Below are 21168 nucleotides of genomic sequence, written 5' to 3'. Positions count from 1 at the left end.
AAGCAATATGGGAGCTCGGGGTGGGGTCTAGGCCCGGCTGAGGAGTTGGGGTAAGTTCCTGGGGGCATGAACCCTGAACCGCCTCCTGAAGGTTGCCAAAGAGTGAGGCAAGTGGTAGGGAAGGGGAGTGTGCAAAGGTGGAGGGCTGGAGGCAGCTCAGTGTGCAGAAACCTCTGACATCTGAAATTTCTAGATAGTAAAGTGCACGTTGGAGAGAGCAGAAGGTGAGGCTAAAGTCAATAGCAGCTAGGTCAGGCAGGACCTAACCTAATTTAAACTTCATCTGAAGTCACTGGGGAGTCACTGAAGGGTTTTACATGGGATGATGATACCAGATTTGTCTTCTGGAAAGATCGTTCTAGCAACTGTGTGGAGAACGGATTTAAGGGAGGCAAGCTGGAAGCAGAGGAGCCAATTAGGAGGTTATTGCAATAGTCCTGGGGAGCAAAGACAAAGACTTCAACCAAGGGAGTCAGCATGGAGAGGGAGGGATAGGATTGAGACCTATGTAGGAGGAGTGTTCGCGGTACCTGTTATGAGCTAAGAGAGAAGAAAATGCCTGGGATGAGTGCCTGGTTTAGATGAGGATGGGGAAATTGCAGGTCGGTGACCAGAAGGCCTAAGGAAATGAGATTGATGATGCCGAGATCACAGAGTCACGGCTCGCTTGTGACCCAGGGTCGGAGTCCACGGCTTATGTGGACTGAACTGGTCTCAAGTGCTGGTGAATAATTCCTAGAAATCCCTGGATGAAGACCAAGGGCTTGGCGGTTTTCATGTTTAAAGCCACAAATCAGTTTCTGGAGGTGGATATTGGGTGGGAGGATTGTCTGTGTGTATGAATGGTTGGAGAGTGTTTCTAGAACATTCGACCAGTGATTCCTGAGTTTTAAGGACTTCTGCATCTCAGGCAGTAGCACTGCCCTCCAAGGCACTGGCAGCCTCCTAGTGAGAACAGAGGGTCAGTCCCAGCTCCTTCCATCCCAGGCTTCTGCCAGAGGTCAGGAATATCAGATAGAGGACTTGGAGGCCCACAGAAATACAGGAGAATATTGCTTATGAAAGCAAGGAATCACTTAATCTTGAGAGGCCACTTAGCACTGCAGTACAGAGTGTTCAGTGCTCAAGGAATCTTTATGGTGACAGGGAACTGGGGAGGGGAGAGGTGGAGATGGCACCTGATTAGGAGTCTAGTGAGACCGGAGTTTATGTCCTGGCTTTGCTGTTGACTTTGGAGGATTCACTTCACCTCTTCGGGTCTTAGGTTTTTCATCTGTGAAATAAGAGGATTGGATTAGATCAGCTCATATGGTTTTTTCCCAGCTCTAAAATTCTGTGATTCTGAAGAATGGAGTCAGATAACTGCTGCCCATTTGATCCTTCCCTGGTCTCACTATCTATACTTTTTCCGAAATCTTGCCTTTTCTTGATTCTTGAAAACTCAAGAAACATCTGCACTCCGTTTCTCCTGCTTCAGCACAAACCTTGTTGGGGAGAATGAACATCTTCTCACTGTTGCTCAGAACCAAGTCTCCCTCCTCTCAGCCTTCAGTGTTGGCTGAAGAGTGTCCTCGTCTATTCTGTTGATGGAAGGCCCTGGCGAGTGGAGAGCAAGGAGCATGTAGGCAGCCCCTGGCAGCTGTAAAGTTCGCTCACACACTAAGTGCCTTCTCGATCCTTCCACCCTGTGCCTGTGCTTATTCTGTTTTCTCCCCTTCCCGCGGCCTTTCCTGAAGCCAGGGGAGGTGTGAGAACCTGGCTCTCAGCTCCTCTTTTCAGCTCTGGTCGTCTACAATCACAGGTGATGAGCTTCTACTGTTTTTCGTTCACGGCCACTCAACAAATATCCATGGATGACAGAGATGATGTTAATGAAATAATAACAATGACTAATATTTTAAAGAATTTACTGTATGTATACTTCATACAGGGGCTTCCCTGGTGGATCAGTAAAGAATCTGCCTGCAGTGCAGAAGATGCAGGTTTGATCTGGGTCAGGAAGGTCCTCTGGAGGAGGGCATCGCAACCCACTCCAGTATTCTTGCCTAAAGAATCCCAAGGACAGAAAAGCTTGGAGGGCTACAGTCTAAAGGGTCATAAAGAGTCAGACATGACTGAAGCGACTGAGCATGCACGCATACCTCATATAATCCTCACAATTATTGACACTACCGATAAACAAATCATAGCCACAATAATGCCAACAACTAGGGTGCCTGTCACTCCACTTGACTTCTGCTCATCTCTTCTTTGGAGGGACATACAGAGTGGAGGCCGACTGTCTTCTCCCTCCCTTCTCCTAACTCATTCTCCTCTCTTGCTTACTCTTCCCCTGGAGTGGGTGCAAGAGTCATTTCCCTCAAATCCATCCTTCAGTGGCTCCCCATCATCAACAGGGTCAGGTTCATTCTCCTTAGAATGACCTTGGAGGGCTGCCAGGCCATCCGCACCACCACCGCCTCCACCAGGATTCCCAGAGCCTTCACCTGCTCTCTGGTTCCCCAAGCTGAACATGGTTTCCCTTCCCCTTCCTTAGTTAAAACATTTTCCCAACCATTAAGTCCTGTGGATGCTACCTCCTTCATGTATTTCATGTATTTCAAATGTATTTCCAATCTATTCCATTTCTCTTTATCCACTGTCTTGGTTTTACATCCTTATAATTTCTCTCCAGGAACAGGGCTGCAGCTCCCTGCTGTGTTACCCTCCCCTATGGCTGGCAGAGTATTTTATCTAATTCTTCATTTACTCCTCTCAACCACTGTGTTAAAATCCAAAGTCTTGGTCCCGCAGGTAAATCTCTTTATGATCTGGCCCCAGCCTGCCTCCCTTGCCCCATTTCTTTTTCTCTCTTTGTCTCCCTTCCTCATCAGAACCACTTGCAGAGGGACTTCCCTGGTGGTCCAGTGGTTAAGATTCTGTGTCCACTGCAGGGGGGCATGGGTTCGATCCCTGCTCAGGGAATTAAGATCCTTCAGTCACACAGTGTGGTCAAAAAGAAAAAAAAGGACCACTTGCAGATCAGAGTTCACCAAAAATCCTTGTCTCTGAGCCCTTGCTAACTTTTACATTCCGCCTGGAGGAATTCCTCCACCCTCACCCTAGTGCCCCTCTTATCTGCTTTTAAGTGAATGTCGCTCAGTTGTGTCTGACTCTTTGTGATCCCATGCACTATACAGTCCATGGAATTCCCCAGGCCCAGAATACTGGAGTGAGTAGCCTTTCCCTTCTCCAAGGGATCTTCCCAACCCAGGGATCGAACCCAGGTCTCCCACATTGCAGGTGGATTCTTTACCAGCTGAGCCACAAGGGAACCCATGAATACTGGAGTGGGTAGCCTATCCCTTCTCCAGCGGATCATCGGGATCTGCTTGTAAACACCTCCCATTTTTCAAATCTAAGTGATATCTAAGTGATATCACCTCTGATAGTACTCCTGATCACCAACCTCTACCCCTCCTCATCCAGTCATGTCCAACTCTTTGTGACCCCATGGACTGTCAAAGTGTTAGGAATGGGTTGGAGCTGAGGGTGAATGAGGGTGAAATCAGGAGCAGACAGCTTCAACTTGGCAGAAATTCTTCCAAGAAGTTATCAACAGGATTTCTCACCAAGTTGCCTGTGGATGCCTATGGAAGCATCCTTATTGCTCTTATTTAATTTTTGATTATTCCAAACTGCATGCTGAGTGCTGAGCAATGTGCCAATGGCCAACCCAGGCTCATGCCAGGAACTCCTCATGACATCTCCTTACGGTGGTTCTTGAGCCCACTCCCCATCCTCCTACCATCTCGGGGTTGGAGGTCTTCTTACAGATCTTCTGTCCAACACCTGCTCTTTGTAGATGAGGGTTCAGGGGCCTGGACAGGAGTGCTGGCTCCATCACCATCTCCCTGGTTGTAAACGGCGAGCTGGAGTTCAAGCCAGTTCTGATTTCCAGCTGATGCACTCTTTGCTACTCCCTCTACTAAAACCTGCTCCCACCAAACTGCTGTGAGAGTTCCTTGTTCATCTATCTTCCTCCATTCTGTTCAATTCAACAAATATTTATTTTATTGAATTTCCACTCCTGCAGAGCAGGCCGTGCCAGGGAATATTGAAACGAGAGAGAGAGAGATGGGGAAGATGAAGTTCCTCGTGCTGACAAGTTTACTGCCTAAATGGTGGGTGGAGGTGGGGTGCAAGGGAGGCGGATATACAGGGGGAGCGTCCTGCTGCCCCCTTTCCTGGTCCATCCACTATCCCTGTTTGACCACTGATGAAACAGGGGTTCTTAGCTGGCACTCAGTGCAACCAAAGCCCCAAGGACTTGCCACTGTGCCATCTGCCTTTCCCTCTGATGAATGAGAAGGAGGGAGCAGGGAGGGGCTGGGAGTATATTGCTGGCCCACCTGAAGAAGCAGGGAGCTGAGGAACGGACCACACTCAGGGAGGGGAGGGAACCGTTTCTGAACTGTGAGAACCTGACATTTGCTGTCATCCCCAGCAGCTGTTCACAGCGCTGCAGCTCCTCTCACCTCACCCCACCAGGCGCTTGTCCACTTCCTTCTGGAAGAAACACAACTTAAATCCTTTACATTTGCAGCCCTAACAGATCTGGGGGGAGTTCCAAGAGAGATAAACTGGTCAGTCTGGGGGACTTGAAGAGTGGGCAGCTTTGACGAAGGACCAAGGAGGGGGTCTGTGTCAGCAACCTCGGCTCCTCCAACCTCCTAGGCAGGAGCGGCAGCCCCTCCCGGTGCCCTGGCCGTCCAAGCACCATCTTGGGAATGCCAACATGCCATTAATTTGTGTGCTTTGCAAATACTTTATTGGCATCTCATGGTGATGAAAGTCATGTAATTATGAGCAGAATTTATATGTCACCAGGGCTGCCTGGGCACCCTCCCTTCATCTCCTTCCAGGCACTGCAAATATTGAAGGCTGCCTTAGAAAAGAATCAAACCCACCCACCTTTATATCTTTGCACCCCGTAGATAAGATTTTAATTGAAAATCGGTTTGTCTGTTCCCCGTGCCTAATGACTAGCCTTGTGCATGGCTAATGGAGCACACGGGCAGGAGCCCAGCACCCTCATGGAAGACCAGAGTGGGTCCTGGGATGGGGGAATGGCAGTCACTTTGACATCTTCTCCCCTCCAGCACTCACTTTGGGAGGTCCTCTGATTTCTTACTGATGAGTAGGTGCTGGTCTTTGCAGGCAGGATTCCCCTCATCCCCCTCCTCCCTCCCCATTTCATGGCCCGTGAATCTCCAATAAGGACAGGATGCAGCTCAGTGCCTGCTTCCTCCCTTCTGCCCAGGACACACTCCTCCCACCCCCATCCTGCCCACTCCTTTCCTTCCAGCCCAATTGGGCGAAACACCTCCCTGTTTGTCATCATGGCTCTCTTTTTCACCTCTGGAACTGCTGGGAGGCCTCTCACCCTACCCAGGACACTCGTCCCAAACTCCTCATTGCACTCCTTCCCCCACCTGCCCTGAGCCCTCTTGTTCCATGAAGCCCCTGTAGTGGTTACTTAGGGCCCATCGCCCTTCTAGATCTGCCCCTGTGTGTCCATCCTGAGTACTTGCCTCATGCATCGGACTGGAGCATCCTCCACCCTCTGTAACCCCTCCTGCACCTGAGGAGGTGCTCAGCATGTCCTGGGGTGAGGGGCTGGGTCACAGGCTCTGCCTTCTGCCAGGGACTCCTGTCAGAGTGGTTGATCTGAAAGGTTGATCAAGTGGGAGAGGGAGGGGTCAGCTTGATTGCCTTGCCTGGGCATGGGTAGAGTGGTTCGAGGCTCCAGGTGGAAGAAGAGCCCCCAGGACTTGCCGGGCATGGGCGCCCATGGCCTCGACCCCCCACTGCCCTCTCTTGGCCCCTAGTCACATGGCACTGCTGTCACATTCGGCTCCAATGATCATTCCCCTGCCAGAGACCAGGAGGAAGAATTCATTTCCCAGCTTCAGCCAGGCGACTGTGAAATATGATTTCTAAAGTGTTAATAATGCATCACATTTAGATAGCACTTTACATCTTGCAGAACGGCTGGCTGGGCAGGGGGGCTGGCAGCCTGGGCTTGGGGCTGTGGGGCTGGCTGCTGGCTTTCATTTCAGGACTTCTCATCTGGAACGCATGTCTACTCCTTGGGTGCCTTAGTTGCTCTTTCTAAAAGAGTCTTGGCCTTCTTCAAGGGTGTAGAAGTGCCCTCCCTTTGCCACACCCCACCCCCTGCTTCCAGACCTTTATTTATCATCTCATCAAAAGCCCCCAGCACTTCTTTCTTCATTCATCAAACCCTGGTTAAATGAGTGTTGTGTGCCTGGTCTGGGGATGAAGAGATGTTACAGTCCCCAGGGCTCTTGGGATTGGATGGGATAGACGTGTGAGTCCCCCACCCCCAGCACTGTGGCTGAAAGTGAAGGCAACTGAGGGTTTGACACCCACCCACCCTTCTGCTGGATTTTAGGGTTGAGGGAAGTGTGGGGTGCTCTCTGCAGACTGCCAGGGCTTCCAGCTTCCAGGGGAGCCCAGCTAGCTTACCACTGTGGAGTTGGAGGGGAAACCCTGCCTTGTCTTTGGTGGTCTGCTTAGAGCCAATAAACTTTTAGGGTCCTTAAACTCCTAAGGACTGGAACCGTTCTGAGCTCTCACACATCAGCCTCTGTGCCTTTCACACATGTTTAAGTACGCTCATCTTTTCATTCCTTTCCAAGGCATTTTATAGACCTCAAATATTCCCCTCTATCTATGTCACTAAACCCTTTTGTACCTATCACTGCAAGGGCTTGAGAAATCTCTCCATTTCCCAGCCTACATCCATAGCCACTGATTCCAGGAAGACTTCCTAGAATGATCTGAGCAAAAGAGAAGGAATGTAATCGTTATGATGGGTTACTCCAAGTTCCCCCATGGCTCCCACCTAAAAGGTAGCTGCCTTGGCACACTGGAGTCCTAGGGTACTGCCCTCTCTGTAGCAGTTGGCCCTGGAAAAATATACGGAAATTCTATTTTTATAAAATCATATTTATTTTTTGGAGACCCGGATCTCTCATTTCAAGGAGTCCTGCCCAGCCACCAACTGTCTTTGCAACCTCTTTGGACCTCAGTGTCCTCATCTGAAAAATGAGGGGAAGATGGTCACCAGGGTTTTCTCCAACAGTGTCTTTGATGACAGTCCTACTTCAAACAATTCCTTAGTGAATTATTAGGTAAAGAGAAGGAGCCCTTTGATAAGTGTATAATTGCCTTCCAGCTGATTGGCTTCAGAAATTAAGCTGGGGGCTGTGTTTTCCTGGAAGGTGGCTTGCCTGTGCTCTGCAGTGACTTCATAGACTGCTCCTGTCCTCAGCCCTGGCCATGGCCCATGGTTCTGGCCCAGAGTGGAAGCTCCCAGAGGGCCAGGCCTGGGGCTCTGTGACTCTGTTTGCACTTCACCCGGCACCACTGGCTGGATGCTAACTCAAAGCTCTGTGCAGCCAGGGATGAGGAGGACGCTTCTCCTCGCCCTCAGCCCTTGTGACTCCTCTCACTTCCCAGGAAGACAATTCCTCACAAAGTTTTCCCAACGGGTTCTGCTGCCGCTGCTGTTGAGCTGACACCATAGCTGACGAGTTATTAAAAATCCTTCATTATTATTCTGTACCATCGCTCTCCCTCCTCCCTGCCTGCCCTGCCCCAGGCTTCCAAGGCCCATGGCTGTCACTGAGAAATGCCTGGAGGCCCCAGCCGCACAGAGGCAGGCTTTTCCACTCCCTCCCTCAAAGTGGTCCCCCGCAGAGGCGGCAGCTGGCCGGAGCCACTGGGTCTCACCCAGGGCCGGGGATTCTCACACCGGGGCTCCCAACCCAGCTTTCGCCAGAGCCCAGGGAGCTGGTGCAGGTGTTTCAGAGGTCTTTCTGTCAAGAAGTAGTTGGAGAGGGATCTTCCAGGAATCTTGGTTAGGGAGACATCTCAGAGGTGTGCGCATCCCAGACGACATCAGGGACTGATGCTTCATCCCCTGGGGAGAGTGACAGGCTAACTCCATCCTCCCACTCCCTGAGCTGGGGGGTCCAAACCCAGCTCATCCATCACACGTCCCGATAATCAGATTTGGCTGCAACAAGAGCAGAGTACTCAGCTCCTCTCCCAGGCACTGCGGCCACAGGTCCTGAGAGATGGAGAAAGCCTTGCTCCTTGGAGGAAGGATAGCCCAGAGGGACCTGTTCCCTGTTCCAGAGTCAGGGGGCCAATTGGCAAAGTCTCTGGGGCATCCTGGTGCCCTCCCAGCACCTTCCCTGCTGCGGAGCTTCCCATGGACACCCCATGAAGGCTTCCTGTGCCCAGTGTCCTGGCAAGTGACCCCAGGGTCAGAGCTGTGAGCAGGAGATAGATGTTGGGTCTCTGCTTTCTGACCTGGAGCCCATTCACGTATTCTCTGTCATATTTCTCTCTGCTCACGCTGCCTCTTCAGATCTGACTCACTCCTCCTGGGGTCTCAAGCATTAGGCTCCTTTGCCCTGAACCTCACAGTTGTGTTCCATCCCACTTTGTAGGACCCTGGGGCAGAAAGTTCCAGGCAGAAAAGAAAACATCCATGATTAGCCTGACAATTCAGGGCTACCTTCCCACCTTGTTTTGGCCTCCAGGTGGAGTTGTTGTCTTTAATTTGTCTCTACCATTGATTGCCCAGATGAGTTTGAACCACCTACCCAGAGGTGTGGAGGGAGAAAAAAAAAAGAAAGCAGATTATAGTTAATGAAGTGAAACTGTAGTTAAGAACATGGCCTTTAGGATTGTGGTAGGAAGAGAGTGAGAGCTGGGGCCTAGAGTTGACCAGTGCACAGCAGGGCACTGGGGTAGGCCAGAAGGGTCAGGCTTGGAACAGGGGTGACTGTTAAGGGGTGGGGGGGGGGTAAAGATTTGGTTTCTGTGTTCCTATATTCAAGAAACATCTGTTGATCACTTCTGCTGACCAGACCCTGAGGAAATCTGAGATGCGTTGCCTTCTAAAAGCTCATGTTCTAGTTCAGATTTGGGGTTAGAATGATTGTTAGGACAGGTTCAGATTGGTATGAATGTTTGGGTTGATGCTGGGTTAGGGGTTCTTGCTTGAGGTTAGTGTGGAAGGAGGAATTAGGAGGGTTGATGTGGGTAGATGTGTAATCGTACATGTCGGTGTGGGGCTTCCTCCAAGGCTCTGCTCCTTGATTCCCCCCTCCCACTGCTTACCCGAGCCTGTCTCTGCTGTCTAAGGCATCCTGGACTTACTGGAATCCGTTTAATGACAGCAACCATCTGCTCTCCCTCCTGGCGATCAGCCCCTTCCTCCTTCCTCTTCGGCACCTCCTTCCGCCTCTCCTGGCAGGTGTCCTGCCTCCTGCCTTCCTGGGGGCGGTGGGCCTGATACTCCTGTCCCCTCGCGGCTCATGTCCTGGGCATCTTCGTCCTTTGCCCCTCCTTCTCCATCTCCCCACCATATGCGCCCACCCCACTCCTTTCCCCTGCACACTGTCCATCTAGCTCAGGCTCTCTTCTGTGGGCACACGTTTGGGACCCTCTGTCTCCAGTGGGGTTCTCCTGATTCTCTGGCCTCCCCTCGTTTCCCCTCTTACCCTGAAACAATATTTCCTCATGACTCCCCTCCCTGCTTCCCTTTTAATCCATTTTCTAGGGTCCTGTCAGAAGTCCCCTGTGGCTCTGATCTCAGCCTGCCCTTCCTTCTCCGTAGATTCCTTTCAGAGAATCTCCCACCCCATCCTTCCAACTCACTGCCTCTTGGGCTGGAGAAATTTCTTTTCATCTCCCCTTATCAGTCATGTGGGGCAGATCCCAGCCGGGAGCAAATGATTTTGTTCAGGAAAGTCATTTCCATGGGACACAAGGGGTTGAGGAATGCTGGAGTGGGGGGCCTGGGTTCCGGAAGTGACTCTTCCTCCCTTGTTTCATTCCAAGGTGAAATAGAGTGACTCCAGGGCATCCTTTTCCTCCCTCCCTTAGCCCCACACCAAGATCTAGAGGGTGGCTGGATGAAATGCCAAGGGTCTCAGGCGTGGCTTAGGAAGGAAGTTCCAGAATTATCTGAGTCAAGGTCACACCACTCCCATCCCCATCTCAGAGAAGCTGCACATAAGCTGCTAAGAGCCAGGTTTCCAGAGGCTTCTATTTATTCCCCATCAACCTCCTTGTCTTTTTCTTGCTCTTGGAGCTCTCCTGTGCTCCCATGAGAACCTTCTCCCACCCCACCCTTCCATCCTTCCTTCCCAGAGCTGTGAGCTTGATTGACTCTGATACCCAGGCAAGGCATAAGCTACTCGTTGGAATGCACGGCACCCTGTCCCCCTCACAGGGAGATAATCGAGGAGGAATATTGGCTCGTCCAGGAAACGAGGTGCTAAATTTGTTGTGAGATTGGTGTCACAAGCAATCAAAGGGCGCCTCTCCCCATCGAGGGCTAGGCAGCTAAATGAGAAATCATTAGGTTATTGCAGAGACCGGGTACAACAGAGGTGGAGGAAGGAGAGGACTCCCCCCGCTTCCAACTCTCCATTTCCCTGGGGGGCAACACAGGGAGATCAAAAAGGGAAAGAAAGAATCAGAGATGCAGAGAGAAAGCATGAAGGGAGAGGCAGGCTGCTTTCTCCAGGGTTTCTCCTGTATCTGAATGGATGTCTGTGCATCCATCAGGCATGTTCCTGGCTTCTCCTCTGGCATCTGGGCTGTCCTGAGGCTGACACAGAACACAGGACAGAGAAACAAGTGAGCAGGACTAGGTGTCTCCAGGTCAGTGAAATTCTTACAGAAATTTTGTAGCAGAAAAGTTGAAAAGGGCACGAGCACATGGGAGAAGCTGATGAGGGCCCAGGCCAGAGGGGCTGGTTTGGAAGGGATGGGAGAGGAAGATCAATACTTTCTTCATAACCCCTCTGGGAAGACTGCCTGGAAAATAGGAATTTGAAAGATTCATAGCAGACACTGAATGGGAGCAGATGTTGACCTGCTAGATGTTGGGGTGGCTGTACATGTAGGGTGCTCTCCCCTTTCTGCTAAATTCCTGCCTCCTTGTTGGAAATAAGACCAAAGAGCTGCTTTGGCTTTCACATGCTTTGGGGAACAGTCCCCGGTGTTCATGGCCTAGAAGAGAAGATCTCTCCATGGACTCTTGCCTTGGTCATCAGCACCAGGTCTTCCCATCAATATTCTGTAAACTTCCAACTGTAGTTAGATGAATGATTTGGTTTTCCTGGATTTCTCTGTTCTTGGGGCATTTGTGTTTCATTTGGCAGGCAAACTGAGTCAGGCAGAACAAGAAAGATCAGGAGCAAACAGAGACCAGTGTTCATCAACACTGAAGACCTACCTGTGGGTGCTCCCTCCCCTGTGCTGGCTGCTGCAACTGAATACCATATTGAGACCCTGCTCCTCCAGCTGTTAATTACAGAGCCTCCACTGCTGGGCTCCCTCAGCTCCCCGCAGCAAATTAACATTCTGTGCCCCTTGCACGTGTAGGATGAACCAAGTTAGATGGATCGATTGAGCCGCCGGTCGGAGCTGCTTTTACTTTATGCAGGATTGATCCAGATGACCCCAACTTGGGGCCTCTAGAAGCGCCTTTGCGGGAAATCTTTTTAATGGAGATTAATTGGAAAAGCCCCGAATGTCCTAGTTATAGGCAGAAAGTGCCCCATTCTCCGTTTGGGTGGCTACGTACCTATGCTGGTATGTAGATGTGCACTAACACACACACAAGCTCACTAGACATGTGAACAAGCACACATCGAGCACCCAGTCTCACACACACCATCCACCTTCAAATAGCCACCTTGGTCCTTTTGATCCTTCTAAGCCCATCCCCAGATCTTACCAGGTGGACACAGGGTGAGTCTGTGCAGCCTGGATCAGCCCCAACTTCTACTTCTGTCTTCCTGAATCTGGACCTCTTTCTATGTCATGCCCCCAGTCTTTCTCAACAGCCTGGAAGTTTCTGGAGGGCAGAGACAGGAATGCCCAGAAGGAGAAACTGTTTAATTTTTAAAGAGATATGACCTTGGTTCTAATTTCTTTATCTGCTTAAATTCCCGCCACTTCCAACTGCTTGCTGGTCTTTTATGTCTCCATGACTTGGCTCACGCTGTTCCTTTTGTCTGGAATGCCCTGCCCCCAGCACTCTGGCTGTTGAAATCCATCTTGTCCTCAAGACTCAAGGCAGTTCTAATCAGTAAATGAGTGTTTACTGGATACCTACTGTGCGCCAAGCAAGGTCTACAATGTTTAACCAGTACAGTGTAGAAAGGACTGACGACTAACAAAGGGCAACAAGACAGGGGTCTCAGCCCAAGGGCAGACCGGGGTGGAAGTCAGACTTGGGAAAAATTCATCGATGTAACGCTCTTTCCTTGACATCACTCCATCGGGACCTTCATCATGCCATCTTGCCCGGATATTCGAGTAGAAGCTGGGTGGTGGCAGGAACAGGTCTGTCGTCTTGTTCACTTTGCATACCGGAGCCCAGGGCCGGTTGGTAGTAGACACTCCTAAAATGCTTGTTACATGAATGAATGAATGTCAAATTGAGTTGACGTCCTCTGGGTGCGGGTGCTTTATCCATTCATTCAGATCATCGTATGATAAACATTTATTGAGCACCTATTGTGTGCAAAGCACATTCTGGGACAAAAACAACCAACATCATATCTGTCACCTCAAGGAGTTTGCAATCTCTTCATGTGAATAAGGAGCGAGAATAAAATACAATATAGTTAGTTACAGAATAAACTGCAGGTCTCAAACTACACGAAACATTGAAGTTTCACGGTTATTTGCCATGGGACCAAAGTCTTACTTAATCCTTGACTGCCAGCCTAGATGGTTTTTTGAACTGTTTTTTTTTCCCCCCTGCAGATGGCTCTGTTTAGAATTCCTTCTTTTAAACTTCAGTTCTGCAAATCATTTCAGTCCACCTTGATCGAACTGTTACAAATTGATTATTTGATAAGTGTGTGTCCAAAATAAGATATGAGGTGTGTGAATAGAATCATAAAGAGCCAGAATTGAAAGGGATCTTAAATATTATCCAGAGCCCTCTGGAACATTGCTGTCTAGTGGTCATCCACCCTTATCTTGAATACTTCTAGTGACAAGGAGCTCACTGCCAAGTGCTACTAGAAAGTTCTTATGTGAATTAAAAAAATCTGCTCCCCTGGGAGCTACAGTCATTAATGTCCATTCTAGGGGTTTGTAAGGAAGGCTCAGTGATGGAGCCTGGGGATGCGCCTTTGTTATGGGCGTGATGCATGTCTGCCAAGGCAGCCTTTCTCAGAGGCACTAGTGCGGAGCCAGAGCCAAGGTCAAGGCCACTCATCAGAGCCCCATGCCCTCCCAGGTTAGTTGCTCGCCTGGCTCTCAGAGTCAGGTAGTCCGTCTGGAAGTGCTGGAGAATCTGCAGCGTCCCCTGTGCTGAAGGGTTCCAGACTCTAGGAGGCGATTAAGGTCTAACACCTGGATCTGACCTGCTGCTATTTCTTTCTTTCTTTCTTATTCTTTAACTTTGAGGTGGGTGGAGTATGAGTTGATGCAAAAATATAATAAAGCTTATTAAACTTAGCAATGGAGAAGTGTCCGCAAGAGGTCCTGTCTGGTCTCTGTGCTGTGCTTAGTCACTCAGTCATGTCTGACTCTTGGCGACCCCCTGTAGTCCGCCAGGCTCCTCTGTCCATAGGGATTCTCCAGGCAAGAATGCTGGAGTGGGTTGCCATGCCTTCCTCCAGGGGATCTTCCCTACCCAGAGATCAAACCCAGGTCTCCCACATTGCAGGCGGATTCTTTACCATCTGAGCCACAAAGGAACCCATGAATACTGGAGTGGGTAGCCTATCCCTTCTCCAGGAGATCTTCCCAACCTAGGAATTGAACCGGGGCTCAGAAGACCCATATTTCCTTCTGGATCTTTTGGTTTCCAGTTAAAGAGGAGAATGCCCTCCTTTCTGCTGCCCCAGCCCTCACATTTCTGGATTTCTCAGAGTTAAGGCTATTTATTCTGGCAACTTGTTGGCTCAGACAGTAAAGAATCTGCCTGCAATGCAGGAGACCTGGGTTTGATCCCTGGGTCAGGAAGACCCCCTAAAGAATGGCATGGCAGCTCATTCTAGTATTCTTGTCTGAAGAATCCCATGGACAGAGGAACCTAGCACGCTACAGTCCATGGTGGTCACAGTCCATGGTGGTCGCAAAGAGTCGGACACAACTGAGTGACTAGCACTTTTCTGAAAACTGCCAGGAGATGTCTATGGAGACGGTCTGGGGACCAGCCTGCATTTCTTCCTGGGCTTCAAGCCTGCCAGGGAGCTTCAGGGGTACAGTGCTCGCTACTTTCAGATTGTATTCTGAAGCTGTATTCATAACATGGTAACTAAGTATGTTAAAGCAAGAGAGGGAGCTTTCAGAGTGGAACTTGTAGAGGCCCCTGTGCCTCCCTGCCTGAGGGGGGAGCCAGAGGGAAGTGGTTCACGGTGGGAAGAGGGAATGGGATCAGACCCGAGGATGGACTTCTTGTTTCCCTGGGGTTGGTAGGTGGCTGACAGGTGACACGCTGGCTTCCCTCCTGGTGGGCACACTGCTGCCCAGGGCAAGAATGCACTAGCCCCCTCTGGGCTCCTATGGGAGGGGGAGCAATGACTTGGGCCCCCTTTTGTTTGTGGGTAGACACCAGGGCCTTCCATGGGCTGCCTTAGGAATTGCCTCAGATCCAGCCCACCTCATCCTCTCCTCCTCCCCCACCTTGGCTAATCCTTTCCAAAATCCCTTCCATTTCTCAAGGATTTCACTCCTTTACTTTGACCTAAATGCTCAAGACCTTCAGTTGAGGCCAGAGGGTGGTAATCCGCCCCAGATCTCCCTGCCCATCTGCCTGCACAGCCCCCAAGGGCCTCTGCTGCCCCCACCCCTTCTCCTCCCCGGTTCCCTCTCCCAGAAGGTCCATTACACCTTTCCTGACTCTCACTCCCCATTTACAAATGACGTCTTCCCGGCTTCTCTAGTTTCTCCCTTGCTGCTTCCCCAACTTCTTTTAGGGAAGGCAGGGTGCCCAGGTAAAGATTCCTGACCACCCCCCATCTTGCCCCCATCATCATTGCAGGATGAGGAGATCTGGGGCTGCACCCTGACCCTGAGGGAGAGGAGCCTTCTGTAACTTGGAGGCTGCCACCAGAATTTTGGGGGGCATGCTTCCCCCAAATACCTTTTTCCTTTTACCGACCCCAGGGTTCTTCAAAATAAAGGTTCTGAACTGGTGATTAAGGTCCTTTCCAGCACCAGCCTTTAGATTCTCTCTCTAAGTTAACATTCTCTTTCTCTGTTCTGTCTCTTTGTCTTGTCCTCTGTCCCTTCTCTGACTTTGTGACTGTCCTCCTCGGCTCTCTCTTCTGCTTCCCTCTCTCCCTGCCTTTTGCTGTCTTTCTCCGTCTTACCCTCTGTCTTTTCTCTGAGCGAAGTCCTTGCTGGCCACCTGCCTCCTCTCTCCTGCACTGCCCTTCCCTCGCCCACTGAAGCCAGATTGAAATTCAGTTTTTCAGTAGACCATCCACCACCCCTGCCACCCTCCCCACTTTCTCCTCCCGCCTGTCATACGTGCTCCAGCCAACCCCACTTGGGCTTGCAACACTGTTGTCCTTCCCATAGAACATTCTCAGAGTCCCCTGCCAGGGTGCATTTGCATAAAGTTGTCAGATCAGGTCTGGCCCAGGTGCCTCAGGCTGGCAGGGCAGAGGGGGCTGGACGGCCAAATACAGCAGGGTGGGGGGAGTGTTCCCAGCTGCACCTGCCCATCTTTTTTAGTTTAGGAGCTCAACATCCTTGTGAGTGGGTCTGGGCTGGCAGGTCACTTTGGAAACCCAGGATTGTCTTATCCTCTCTTTTTTTTTCCACCATGAACCTACTGGAAGGGAACCAAAGACTGGCCTTTCTCAGCTACTGTCTTAATGTCATAAACTTGCAGCCTTCCTTCCACATGCCTGCTGGAAGGAAAGGCCAGGATGGCCCCAGGTGTGCCAACTCTCTCACAGTCTGGAGCCCTGGGCTGAGTCCTTAGAAATGTCAGCAAGGTCCACCTGAGGCCCCAGAAGAGCAGCGGATGCAGTGGAATCTTAGAACCTCAGAGCCAGAGAGGTCCTTCAGAGCCTAGTACTTTACCCCCTGCTCGTTACAAAGAGCTGAGACCCAGAGAAGTGAAGTGAGCCCTCCTCCCCACCCCGCAAAGTCCTGCTGCTGGGTGGGGTGGAGTCAAGACCGGAAAGCCCCTGCCTCCTGACTTCTGGCCCATTGTACTCTGTCCCTCCCAGCAGGCAGTGCTGGGCCAGTTCCCCTGGCCTCTTTCAAGGTTCTGTTCTGGCCTCTTGCAGTGACTAACACGCTGGCCCAGACCCTAAACTCCTGTGTCCTGTCACCATGAATACCAGCCCTGCAGCCAGTCGCTCTGGTCTGTTCAATGCAAGGAAACCAGGCCAGATTGTGGCCACTTGTAAAAGCCCATCTGGTCCCTGGAAAGATTCCCCTTCAGCTGTCCCTACCAAACCCCAGCCTTGGAGATAGACATCAGGGTGGCTTGGGCAAGCTGGTTGAAGGGAGGGATGGGAAACTGGTTCTTCTGCCTCTGGCTTTGACCTTGTGGGGTGAGAAAGGACCAAACATGGGAAGAGGGTGAAGTTGGAGTTGAGGCATCTGTTCCTTAGGCCCGTGCTGCCCACTGGGTCTTTTCCACTTCAAACTGTGAAGTGCAGGCAAAATACTTTGGTATGGTAAATGCTGGTGGGTAGCAGGGTCGGGGCGATAATAGTCTTTGAATGCTTAGTAACTTGTCATAGGGGCATCCATCTGATATCTATATCACCAGACCTCTACTCACAGCCAAGCCCGAGATTACCTGCTGGAAGCAAGTCAGTGCAGCTTTCTGACCCCTGACTTGTCCAAGAAGGGGCCTTATCGTCACTGGGTCACATCACGTTTGGACACTTGGATTCTAGGCTGGGCCCTGTATAAAGCAGAGTCTACAGACCCACAGCCCTCATGCCAGTCAGCTAGATGGAGTGGTACTTCCCTCCTGGCAGCTTCTCTCCCAAGGGTCCTGAACCTGCTTCTCTCTCTGCCTCCATGTCTCCGCTGTGGGGCAGCCAGGATCTCTGTCTTTCCTCCTAGGTTCTATGTCTTTGCCCCGCCAGCGCTTGCTCTTGCTTGCATTTTCTCTCTCTTCAACCCCCCTTCCTCCCTTCTCCCCCCTGCCTTCTCGCCTCTATTAAAAGTGCAAATCTCTCTTTCTTCTCTCCTCTCCCTTTTGCTGGCCTAGCCCAGAGAATCTCAATCCTCTTTTCTTCATGAGAGAATCCAACCCAGGGGAGGGGCCCTCTCTGGCTGTTGTATTTTTCATACAGAGGGAGAGGGGATGGCTGGGGAGGGGGAGAGAGCCTGAGGGAGGGTGGGAGAGCAAAGATGTGAGGGCAGAGAGAGAGAGAGGGAGGGTGGCAGGAGGAAGAGTAGAGTGTGCAGAGATTTAGTTCCATCTGAAAGCTGTCGGTGCGAATCAAAGGCTTCCCTTTGAACCAGCAGCGATCTGGAGTGGTGAGCATGGGGACTGCTCCGGCCCAGGGGGTTCATTACTGCTCGTTTGATAAATCCGGGGAGACAGGGCTTGGCCTCCGCCACCCCCATCTCCTGCAGCCCGGCTTCCTTGGAGGCTCCTGTGCTTGGCCCCACTCCCTCTCTGGTTCCCAGCTGGCCTGGCGGGCAAGGCTCCGGGAACATGACCACCAAGGTCCATGTGCCAAGACACGAGTGCCAAAAGGCACCTGTGCAGTGTATTTGAATGCAGAAGTGCAAGAGGGTGTGTGTGTTTGTGTGTATGTAGGCACTAGTGAACATATGTGCTTATATGTACATGTGTGCACAAGAAGTACACAACTGTGTCTGAGGATCGACAGACAAGCATTTCCAGCCTCTCTACGGTTCTACGGTAGATGTAGAGGTCACTTCCTAGTTTTCAGTCAAAAATGGGATTCAGGGACTTCCCTGGTGATCCAGTGGCTAAGACTCCGAGCTCCCAGGGCAGGGGGCCTGGGCTCAACCCCTGGTCAGGGAACTAGATCTCACCAGTGCAGACAAATAAATATTTTTTTTGAAAAATGGGATTCAAGGACTTCTCCATTGGTTCAGACTCCTCACTCCCAAGACAGGGGGCACAGAGTTAGATCCTTGGTCAGGCAACCGAGATCTCACAGGCCACATGGGGTGGCCAAAAAGAAAATTTTATTTAAGGGATGGAAATCTCACTGTCTTCATCAGGCCTTTGTGGAAGCCTGGTCCCCAGTCCCGGGAACACACCCAGTGGGAGCACATGTGTTCACACGCAGAGGTAGGGACAGGTGGCCTCTTCTGTGCTGTGTGGAGGAGGAGGGGGGTGGAGAGCTAGCTGGGCTGGACAGCAGTGTCGCCCCAGGACACTCAGGGTGGGGAAGGAGGGGCGGCGTGGTGCTGAGAGACAGGAGAGGGTGTCCTAGAGAGGGGACCCTGCCAAGGGGAGATGGAGAGGCCCCAGTCTGCACAGTGGCCAGAGTCTGAGCTGAGAGGCCCAGGAGATGGTGCAAGACCAGGCTGGAGAGATGGCATTCCAGGGGAGCCGGGTGTCCTGGCCCCTCACTGTGCTTGCTGGCCCAGACTCTTCCCAGCTGTGTGCCTGGAAGGAAGCTGCTTATCTCTTTGAATCTTGTGCCCTTGTCATGGCTAATAATCGTACCTACCGTATCAAGTTGTCAGGTGCATTGAGTAAACTAGTCTCAGTGCGGTGCCCGGTACAGTGACTGGCACGCCATAAGCAGGGGCTGTATGAGCCCCACGACTCCTACTAGGGTGTTGGTGGCTTAATGGATGGCGTTTTGTGATCGACTGAAACCTCTAGGTGCTGGTAACGGACCTGCCAGGCTTTGGACCCACTCTCTGTTCATGTAGGAACATTTACACCAAGCCTTCTCTGATGGATGGCGGCTGCACGTGCGGCAAAGCCTGAGTGGTTACAGAGTACAGGCCAGATCTGAGGAGGGGGCATTGCCCTTCCGGGAGGTAAACACAGTTAAGATGCAGGTCTGAGTGTAGAGTGGAGATCAGAAGAGTACATGAGTGCAGGGGTCGGGGGCACCAGAATTTCTCTGGGGTGGTTGTGGTGGGAGCGGGGGGGTGGGGGGCATGAGTCCCATACATTCAGGAAATGCTTCTTGGATATTCTTATGGCACAGCATGGTACCAAGAGCAGTGTGTGTGTGTGTTAGTCATTCAGTCTTGTCCAACTCTTTGCAATCCCATGGACTGTAGCCCACCAGGCTCCTCTGTCCATGGAATTCTCCAGGTCAAGAGTACTGGAGTAAGTTGCCATTCTCTTCTCCAGGGGATCTTCCTGACCCTGGGATCAAACCAGGGTCTGCCGCATTGCAGGCAGATTCTTTACCGTCTGAACCACCAGGGAAGCCCCAGGGAGTATACTGCCTAAAAATCCTGAGTTCATCCCCATCTCTGCCGCTTCCTTATTTCCCTTGACTCTAACATGGAGACCATAACCACCCCTGTGCCGGGAACAGTGTCTCTGAGGCATGTGCAGCAGCGCCCAGTACATAGTCAGTGTCTTCTAATAGGGAGTTAGCATTACTAAGGAACATGGCTAGCTCTGAAGGAAAGGAAAATTCAAGCATCTCTGTTCTCCAGGGGCTCCCAGGAGAGCGGGAGAGGCAGAAACGCACACACATGAGTAACTTTTAATCCAAAGCAGGCTGTGATAAGTGCTAAGACGAGAAGCTCAAACAATGGGGAGGAAGAATAGGGAGAAAGCATCCCAAGATGAGGGCCAGAGGTGCTTTGAGCTGTGGGGTAGGGTGGTGAGGCCCAGGGTTAACTCAGAAGGAAGGAGGGCTGGGGGGACATCAGGGAGGAGTCCAGAGGCCTCTGCCCTATGGCACCCCTGGTTTGCTCTTCTCATTTCTCCCCAAGGTCCCTCTGTGCTCCCCTTGCCCTCCCCACCCTGTTGAGCTCTTCACCTGCCTGCAATCCCTGCCTGAGCCTCCTTGGAATCTCCTGTCCTAGTGACAATACTGAGGTGGGGGCACCTGGAGTCTGAGATGCCCCAGCCTCCTGGCAACATGTCTAAAGGATGGAAACAATCTGGAGATGAGGCCCTGGCCCCCTGTGACCACACTCACCATCACCTCCCTGCCCTGCTGTCCTTGTCTTTCTCTGTGTCCCCATCTGCCTGCCATCCTCAGCCTGCCTTGGCCTGGGTTTCTGTGGCTCCCTGGGTCTTTGTATCACTAGATCTTTGCTGGTGCTTGTCTCTCTGTGTCTCTGCCCCGGGCGCATGTCTTCTTTTTTCCTGGGCTCTTTCCAACCAAGATCTTCTCTTCCTCTTCCCTTCCTGCTTCTCCTCCATTCTCTTTTCTCTCTCCCTCTGCCGGGTGGGTGTCTGTCTTTGCCTCTGCTTCCCAGTGTCACCAGCGCCCCTGCCAGGCTCCCTGTTGGTCTGTGAGTGTGCGAGCTCCCGTGCACCCGTGTGCAGCACACTTCTTCTCTGCCTGCCTTCACAATGGCTGCTTGAGCACTCACCAACATCTGCCAGTGTCTGAAGACAGGGAAGCAGCAGGCTGAAAGCAGAAGGGAATTCACTTAGACACACACATGGGGCTTTGCACTTGCACCAGACTGGAGCTGCTGGCAGGAGAGGCTGCTTATTCGAGGGCCCTGCTTTTGCTTCCGAGGCTGGTCTGTTGTCAGCATTCTGTTTGTGCTCAGGCCCTTCTTGATTCCCCTCCCACCTGGCTCTCCATCCCACATCAGACCATTCCCCTGCATTTTTAGTATTTCTTGGAAGTAGCATGTAGATGTGGCAATGGGGCTGACATTTCACCCCCATGAAATGCAGACTCCGTTCTGTGTCACATATGTCACAGCCGGTGGAAGACCCAGGCCACCAGGACTTCCAAGGCATGTGTGTGTTCTCTGATTTGTGTGTGTGCTTGTGAGGCCGCTGGTACCAGTTCCTGGTGCCTTCTTGACACCCAGTACCTCCTTTTCAGTTGTAAAGCGACCTCTGCCCTTCCTATTGTGCCTGTTGATGCCTATATGTCTCTGCTCGCTTTCTAGGCTTTTTTTCTCAGCAGTCCCCATATCCCCTCTTCA

General features: G+C 51.6%; 1 protein-coding gene across 4 annotated transcripts in view; it reads left to right on the top strand.

The window, feature by feature from the left end:
* Positions 1 to 21168, top strand: part of KIRREL1 (kirre like nephrin family adhesion molecule 1) — a 99763-nt gene that overhangs the window by 56496 nt on the left and 22099 nt on the right. The window lies entirely within an intron of this gene.

The sequence above is a fragment of the Bubalus kerabau genome, chromosome 6, assembly GCF_029407905.1.
Source record: "Bubalus kerabau isolate K-KA32 ecotype Philippines breed swamp buffalo chromosome 6, PCC_UOA_SB_1v2, whole genome shotgun sequence".
Lineage (NCBI taxonomy): Eukaryota > Metazoa > Chordata > Mammalia > Artiodactyla > Bovidae > Bubalus > Bubalus kerabau.
This window is presented reverse-complemented; position numbering and strand designations above follow the sequence as displayed.